General features: G+C 32.3%; 1 long non-coding RNA gene across 1 annotated transcript; it reads right to left on the bottom strand.

Annotated features, from left to right (window-relative positions):
- Positions 1-5,161: 5,161 nt before the first annotated feature.
- LOC124887928 lies at positions 5,162-7,635 on the bottom strand. The gene is made up of 3 exons (XR_007045567.1): positions 7,237-7,635; positions 7,103-7,141; positions 5,162-5,798 (listed from the first exon to the last, which is right to left on the bottom strand). It is a non-coding gene; the product is annotated as an uncharacterized LOC124887928 (long non-coding RNA).
- Between the last annotated feature and the right edge of the window lie 961 nt (positions 7,636-8,596).

Here is an 8,596-nt window from a genome sequence, read left to right as displayed (position 1 = left end):
TTATTTTTTTATGTAATATCCTTATGATATTAATTTTACATCTTAATTCTGATGTATAATTTTTATAACTAATATCAATATATATTATTTTTCTATAAAATGCAATTTAATTTTATTATAAATTATAATTGTATAGGAATTAAAGACAAAAATGTTCATTTTTCACTTTATAATGCATTAATAGATCATTTATGAGAGCAATGTACTAATATTGAAAGTTGAATATTTATATAAAAATTAAAATTATAAATTTTACCATAATGTCATATTTATGTAATTATATTTTATCAATAATTTTACTTTTATTTGAATTGTCCATTAATATGTATAATGTCTGTTTGCTTACAATTTATAATATTTAAAAATATATCATATAAAATAATTTTATGTTAAATGATTATCTAAGAAAGAAATATAAATTATATAGGATGAATATGGTAAAAATAAATAAATAAAGGGTTTGTTTTATGAATAACAAAAATGAAATTTAAATAACAAATAATAATATAATATATAAAAGAGAAGAATATAAAAGAAATATTCTTTTTTGATGTAAAAAATAATGTAATAGATCGGATTTAATTTATATCACTTTGACGTAAAAAATGATCTAATAGATGGGAGACCAATGGAGCAAAATCAAAAGTGTTGAGGCTTGAATATTTTGCTGAGTGTTGAGGCTTGAATAGAGATGCCAACATGTCCAATTGCTGAAAGTTATAATTGCATTAAATCAGAAACAAAAAATTAGCAAAGGAAGCTATTTTTTGCACTCATCAAAAGTTGTCACGATCCAATGGACATGAGTGACACCCACCCTAATCCCCCGATAGGAGTATTATTAAACTCAAAACTCTTAATCGAACACTTAGCCATTTTAAGTAATATTTGACCAAGAAAACTTAATACATAACAAGTAATTGCACCGAACCATCACTATCCACAGAATAACCACTTACGAAACCAATAACAACAATACCAATCTTAACCTTGTCAACACATTTATACTACCCTTGTCAACACATTTATACTACCCTTTCAAGCATAAGTGCAACCATAACAAAGGAATACAGGAAGTGCCATGGAAGATTGATATTGATATTAAAAGTATCCTAAGACCAACGGAGCAAAATCAAGTGGAGGTGGAACATACTTTGAGAGAGTGAAAAAGATAGCCGATTATTTAGCTAATGAATTTTGAGAATAGGCATCATTTTCTGGTGAACTTGTTCACTCAACTTACTTTAGCACTTAAACTAGACTTTCATTTATTTCCCCCCTTAACATCTTTAAAGTATATTAAAATACCCCCTTCGTAACCTAACCCAAGTTAAGGCTGGGTGTTATTAAACATGCGACCTTTGATTCATCCACGTTATAACCCGATCCATTCTCAATTATAACCCGATCCACTCTTAACAAATACCCCAAATCGTAAATAATAACTCATTTCACTTTTCTCTCTCTAAAACCTACCTAAACCGCGATGATTTCACTCGATTTCACTTTAAATTAGTTGATTTTTGTGGTTGTTTACGATTTTTATGTTGCTCCTTCACGAAATTTGACTACCGCAGGTGATTATTAGTTGTTTTGATTGTTTTACTTTGATATTATAATTTTTGCCTTGAATAAATTCTAAGCTCGTATTTTTTAATTTTTTTTCCAGATTAACCATGGATTTTATGTATGTTACATTGAGGTTTCACCATGGGGGCAAATTACAACAAAAATTCCATATTAAGTATCATGGAGGTACTGCTACTGACCGTTTTGATGGTAATGTAGATAAACTTTCTTACTTTGAATTATTGGTATCGTGAAGAAAATTGGATATAATTGTTTCTCGTGTATTATTTATATCAGACCTCCCAAAAGAAAAAAATTAGTAATAGTGACATGTGATAAGGATATTTTGGGTATTATAACTCAACTTAAAAATAAAAATGTTGCTGAGTTATATGTGACATATTTAGTTGATGAGGCTGATGTGGTACCAGCTAGTGAATATGACCCCCATGTGGGAGGAAAATTTTGTCCTACTACTTTTGATAAAGAGTTAAGTCAAGTCTTAAGAGACTGTGATAATTTAGAGTTTGAAGAGGGCTTTGTGGAAACTGTAACACCTTATGAACCTACTGTTAGTAAAAACTTGAGTGGTGGTGGTACTATAGCTTGGGGTGAAGATCTAGGTGGTGGTGATGATGTTTATTTTATTGGTAAGGACTTAGGTGGTTGTGGTGGTGGTGTTTCTTCTATTAGTGGGGACTTGAGTGATGGCGGTGTTGCTGCTAGGGGTGAGAACTTAAGTGGAGGTGGTAGTGATTTTTCTGCAACTGGTGGGGACTTGGGTGATGTTGGCATTATTGCTAGGGGTGAAAACTTAGGTAGTGGTGATGTTTCTACTATTGGTGGGGACTTGGTGGTAGTGCTAGGAGTGATGATTTGGATTGTGTTAACATTGTTTCTTCTACTGATGAGGACTCGGGTGGTGTTTCTACTAGTATAGAGTAGAATTTAGGTGACACAACTTTTGTTACTACAATAGATGTCCAAGTTATTCCATCAGATTAGGAAAGTGAAACTGATGTGAGTGAAAAATTAGATTATTATGATTTTTATGAAGCTGAAGATGATGAATATGGTAGTGATGTTCACGAGGAGGTAAGGATTTTGAGGGAACAAAAGAAGGCTGCCAAAAAGAAGAGGTCTGTTGAAACAAAAAAGAGAAAAAAAAATCCTAGAACAAAAGATGTTAGTTTAGGTAAAAAGGGAGTTGATGTGGGATGTGATGAGATTTTATCAAAGAAAAAAAAAATAGTCTAGAGGGAAAGATAGATGAAGATGAGTCATATATTGATTAAGATAAAGAGGTAAGTTTTGAAATAGATTCTGATGATGATAATTATAGGGATACCGAGGTTGAACAACCTGATAGAAGAGAAGAAAAAGCAAGAAGAGCAAAAAGAAATTATAAGATTTACTGAATTTTTCTCTTATTCATTTTCTGAATTTTTTCTTTTTAATTATTTTTATACTTATGTAAATTAATATATTTTGTTTTGTTCAAGGCTCTTGACAGTGCAATTTCAGATTTACTGTCAAATGTAGAATAGAAAATATGTGCTAGACATGTTTTAGCCAACTAGTCTAAAGATTGGAGAGGTATTAAAAGAAGAAACTATTTTTGGAAGTATGACGAGTCTACATGTGAATAAGAATTGAGAAGAAATTTGGATCATATGGATATGTTAGTTGATAAAATTTGTGAATATCTTCTGTGGCACAACATAGAAAGGTGGTCTAAGGTCTACTTCAGATATCACAATTGCTTTGATAGTGTTGACAACAACATGATTGAAAGCTTCAACTCATGGATATTAGGGACAATATACAAGACTATCATATCAATGCTTGATGAAATAAGGGTTAAGGTGATGAGAAGAATAGGAGAATTGAGACAGTTTTCTGAAACATAGATAACTGATATTTCTCTAATGGCACTAAAATATTACAAGATAACACATCAAAATCAATGAAGTGTAATCTTGAGTGGAATGATGAATTTGGTTTTGAGGTCCAGGATAGATAGAGAAATACTTTTACAGTGAATTTGAGGGATAATACTTGTACATATAGGTCTTGGATATTAAAAGGTGTACCTTGTTGTCATGCCATAGCTGCACTACACTTTAGAAGACTAGAACCCATTAACTATGTTTCACATTGGTTTACTAAAGAAACTTACCTCAAGACCTATAGTTACTTTATTCAGCCTTACACTGGTATGCAAATATGACCGAAGTCAGCCAACCTTGCTGTTATACCACCTACAATTAGAAAGCTTTCTGGTTGACCCAGTAAATCTAGAAGAAAAGATTAGAATGAAAACAAGATTGGAAAGTTGTCAAAGAGAGGTGTTGAGATGACCTGCAACACATGTAACAACAAGGATCATAATAAAAGGAGTTGTACATTGACTTCAAGTTCAACTAGAACTAGTATGGGTTCTTCTTCTACAACACCAAACAAAGGAAGAGGAAGACCAAAAGGTTTTAGAAAGGTAACATTTGACTTGTAATTTACTAGTATTTTAATTCTCTTTATTTTCTTTTATTTTTTACTTTCATTATATTTTTTCTTATGTGTTGTAGGTTGCAGCAGCAGAAGCAGCTGCTGCTAGTGGTACTACTGGTAAAGAAAGAGAAACACCTGCAGCAACTGCTGCTACTATGGGTGTTGACAGATGAAAAAAGACTGCAACTTGTGCTGTTGATAGTGCTATTGGTATGAGTAGAAGAGATGATGCTTCAGTTATTGGTGGAGCTAGTAGAGGCAGAAGAGTTAATGCTGCAGTTATTGGTGGAGCTGATAGGGTAGAGAAGTTAATGTTGCAGTTGTTGGTGGAGCAGGTAGAGGTAGAGGAATTAATGTTGCTGCTATTAGTTGTGTTGGTTCAACAAGAGGGATGATGTTGTTGCTACTTCTAGTGACGGTGTCACTAGTGCTAGCAAAGGTAAAGGGACACCTTATAAAAGACCTAGAATGGTTGGAATGGTGGTGCTTCATACAGAGAGTGATTTTAGAATCCTCAATGTAAGTTAAAATCTCTTGATTATATTTCTTTAGTTTAAAGTAAACCTTTTACAAGTCTTAAGTTAAATTTGTCCTATTTTACTTTTGTCGGCCTGAAATGCCTATGAACTCTTCCATAGTGACTGGACATCTTGGACATCACAAACCAACATCAGGTGTGAAATAGAAAGGAAAGAAAGTTATGACCCAATAAGGACTTGAAGACATGAAAGAACAAAAAAGGATGAGGACAAGGTCAAATGTTGCTGAAATGAATCATCTAAGCCAAACAAGTTCAAAAACTTTTTAGTAGAAGCCTGATTATGTTTTTCTTTTTGTCTATTGATTGTGTGTAATGAAACAGTAGTAATTTCAACTTAGCTAGTAGTTAAATTGTAGTGACTTCAACTATGCATCTGTGACTTTACTAATTTGACATGTTTTGAAAACAATGATGCAACTGTGACTGTATTTTGGCTAATATTTTTGTTGAAATATCTGCAGCTGTGACTACATTTTTGACTAATGTTTCTGTTGTAATATCAGCAGTTGTGACTGCGTTTGTTGTGTTGAGCCTGCAGTATTTTGATATTTTGCATTTTTAAATTGCAATTTATTGCTGTACTTGGTTTTTTGCTACTAAGGTTGTACGCTATTACAAAAGATAAATAAAAATGATTCAAATGCAATCAATTTAACAACCTTTCTCTTCTTCATATATATACAAAAATCCAAATACAAAAGAAGTTGCACTACTCAACACAACAATTTGGAACATATCATCTAACAATAACAACCTAGTGCTAAGGTAACCTCATTGAACATTTTTCATACAGAGCATCCTAACCAAATAACTTATAGCTATTACTAATATACAACAAAAAAACATAACAAAGAAGTGAGTATTCTCTCTAGTCCTCCCTTTAGCTATTCGTCTCCACTTCTTCTCTTTCTCGATCTTCCTAATCTTTTTCCAACTTCTCCAATTTCATATTAATCCCATTATCATTTTGTTTGGATTCTTTAGGCCTGTCAACTTCTTCTGAACCTTCCTCAAATAATTTGTTCAACCCAATCAATTTCTCAATTTCATTGAAATGACAAGATTCAACTAAATTCTCAAGCTCACCTAGTTTCTCTATTAGTTTAGGAATCACATATTTGGACCTCGAATCAATATCTTCTATATCCCTCCAACACCAAAAGTCGCAAGATCTTGGACCCTTCAATGGTGACAAATAAGGAATGAATCAATCTTATTTCTCATCTTTAATCAATTTTGTCGAAATAGCAAGAGAAAAGGCACAATTTGATATTTATCCCACTATAAGGCCATGCCCAATATCTTCTACCGAGATTTCTTAAAGTTCAAGATGTCTTCAAATACAATGAAATTCCGTGATTACAATGAACTTCTTGCTTCAAAGCAGAATCATTTTCTTCCATACAAAGTTTACTCAATTTAATTGACTTCATTATTGTGTCCTTTGTTTGGCAATGCATAAATTTTTTGTGGATGCCGTACCTATGTTATTTTATCGTTTTTTATGTTTTTGTATATTGCCTTTTATCTTGAGCCGGGGGTCTATCGGAAACAACCTCTCTACTTCTTTAGAGATAATGGTATGGACTGCGTACACTCTACCCTCCCCAGACCCCACTATGTGGGAATATACTGGGTTTGTTGTTGTTGTTGTTGTATTATTGTGTGCTACAAGAAATTCATTTCATCAAATAAGCTAAAATTCAGAAACAAAATTAAAGTAAAAAAAAGGAAAGTAATCCCTAATAAAATGATAAACAAAGTAATGAATGAGATTATACCTTAATATGGGAAGGAGACGAAGATAAAATCAATTTGAATTTATATTTTTCAATATCAAATTTATGCGGCTTAATATATACAAATAAAGAGAAAATAATTATAATTTTTGCATCAATTTCATGTATTGAGCAAATATTGGATTGGAGATGATGAAAAAGAAGGATAAATTAGGATTTTTAAAGAGAAAATTTGATACAATTGTCAGGGGACTCAAAACGGGTATTTAAAAGAAATCTAATAGACAAAAATTATGTTTTAACGCGCCCAACAATGATTTCTTACACGCAGGCTATTAAGGGAGTATTTTAATACACTTTAAAAATATTGGGATGGGGTGGGGGAATAAATAAAAGTTTAGTTCTAGTGTTAAAGTAAGTTGAACGGACAAGTTCACGGGGAAAATTATGTCATTTCTCATGAATTTTTCTTTCATTTTATAGGTCCATTAGTAATTCATTATAATACTGTACAAGACATCATAAATGCCGAAAGAGTTATTGGTACAATGAGCAAAAATTAAATTCCTATCTTAAAGATTGTTAAATGTCAGAATGGAAACTTTTACGCATAAGTAGTTCAGTCAGTTTGGAACAAACCACATCATGATGGAAATAATAAAAATGAGGAGCATGAAGTTACAACATCAAAACAGTATACAAGAGAAATTTGCACAGAATAAGGAAAGGGTATGAGTTGACTTACAACTTTGTGGAATAGAGCTGCATGAATCTGCAGTAGCATCTATGAATAAAACATAAGGAACTGAGTCAGAACAAGAACATGATTTAAGATGCAATGGGCAAAGAGAGTGGTGATCATAGAAAAGGATTTCTTACCAGATTTGGTCGAATCTAGACCATTTGAGGTATTTTTCGTAAATAGTGGTATCGGCTCCATGTTGAGCGCAACATGTCAATGAAAAAACTCAAATGAGACAATTTCAATCAAAAACACTTAATAAATGAGTTCGGCGATAAGATTTAGACTTCAATGAGTATTAAGAGATCCTATCTAATGAACTGTGAGTTGAGGAAGTTTTCATTTGAACCAATTTCATGACATTTATGAAACTCGTAAACGTCTTATGTGAAATCTTCCATACTCATAGGTTCATGGACGTGGTGCTTTCCTCTGCTTGGCTTAACTTTGATCTTACCCTTCATTGTCATCATTTGCATCTTGATTTAAAGCGTTGGAGCCATTGATTAAGATAGAATGCAATGGCGATCTTAGCTTTTTAGATATCTATTTCATTTTTGTTTTAGAAGTAGGTTTTTGTTTTCTTATTTTTGCTTTTGCCTGAGATTTATTTGGGCCTTCGACTTGGATCAATTCTTGGGCCTGTATGTTAATAAAACTCCTCTTTAGGCCATCTTTGATTAAAATACCATAACAACGGAGGAGCCTATGGACCTCTACATTTTACAAGTATAATAAACTAAGTCACTTTCACCTAACCATGTCACAAGTAGTCTCATGCTATTTGTATTTGTTACAACACATACAATGCTACTAAATAGTCAATGAACCAATAATATGAAACAACAAATTACAACTATCAAACCTCTTCTCAAATATGTACATACATACTAAGGGTCTTATATGCCCAATAGTAATGACCTATAGGGGACGAGCTTAGTTCATCTATCATACCGAGGTGGAATTCGATCCTTCGAATACCAATCATTACGCATCATATACCAGCGCAGTACCCATCCACCAAATATCACAATTATGAATGTCACAATTAATATTAACAAGAATATGATGAAGTTCACCAAATATAAAATTAACCAACTTATCAAGACACTTAGTCAAATTCAAAGTTCATCATTTTATGTATACAATCAACTACTAATCACAAATATGCTCAAATTCCAATTCACAATTATTCAACTCATGGATAGGCATGAAAATCATACTAGGTCTATAACTATAATTCAAATCATAACTTACCTTAACCAAGCCCTGAAATGCACTATTTCACGTGAGCCTTGCCTTTTTTTCACATTTAGCTTGTTCTTGATCTAGAAACAACAACAAGGAATAATTCAATAGTTCATTATTCACCTTTAGGCATTAAGGACATACACCCACTGATTTAGCCTATAATCATAGCCTACATCACCATTCTAGGAGTTTCACCCATTAATTCACTCTAATTCTTAATAATTTATGTAATGCCCCGGGAGTACA

The sequence above is a fragment of the Capsicum annuum genome, chromosome 10 (assembly GCF_002878395.1).
Source record: "Capsicum annuum cultivar UCD-10X-F1 chromosome 10, UCD10Xv1.1, whole genome shotgun sequence".
NCBI lineage: Eukaryota > Viridiplantae > Streptophyta > Magnoliopsida > Solanales > Solanaceae > Capsicum > Capsicum annuum.
This window is presented reverse-complemented; position numbering and strand designations above follow the sequence as displayed.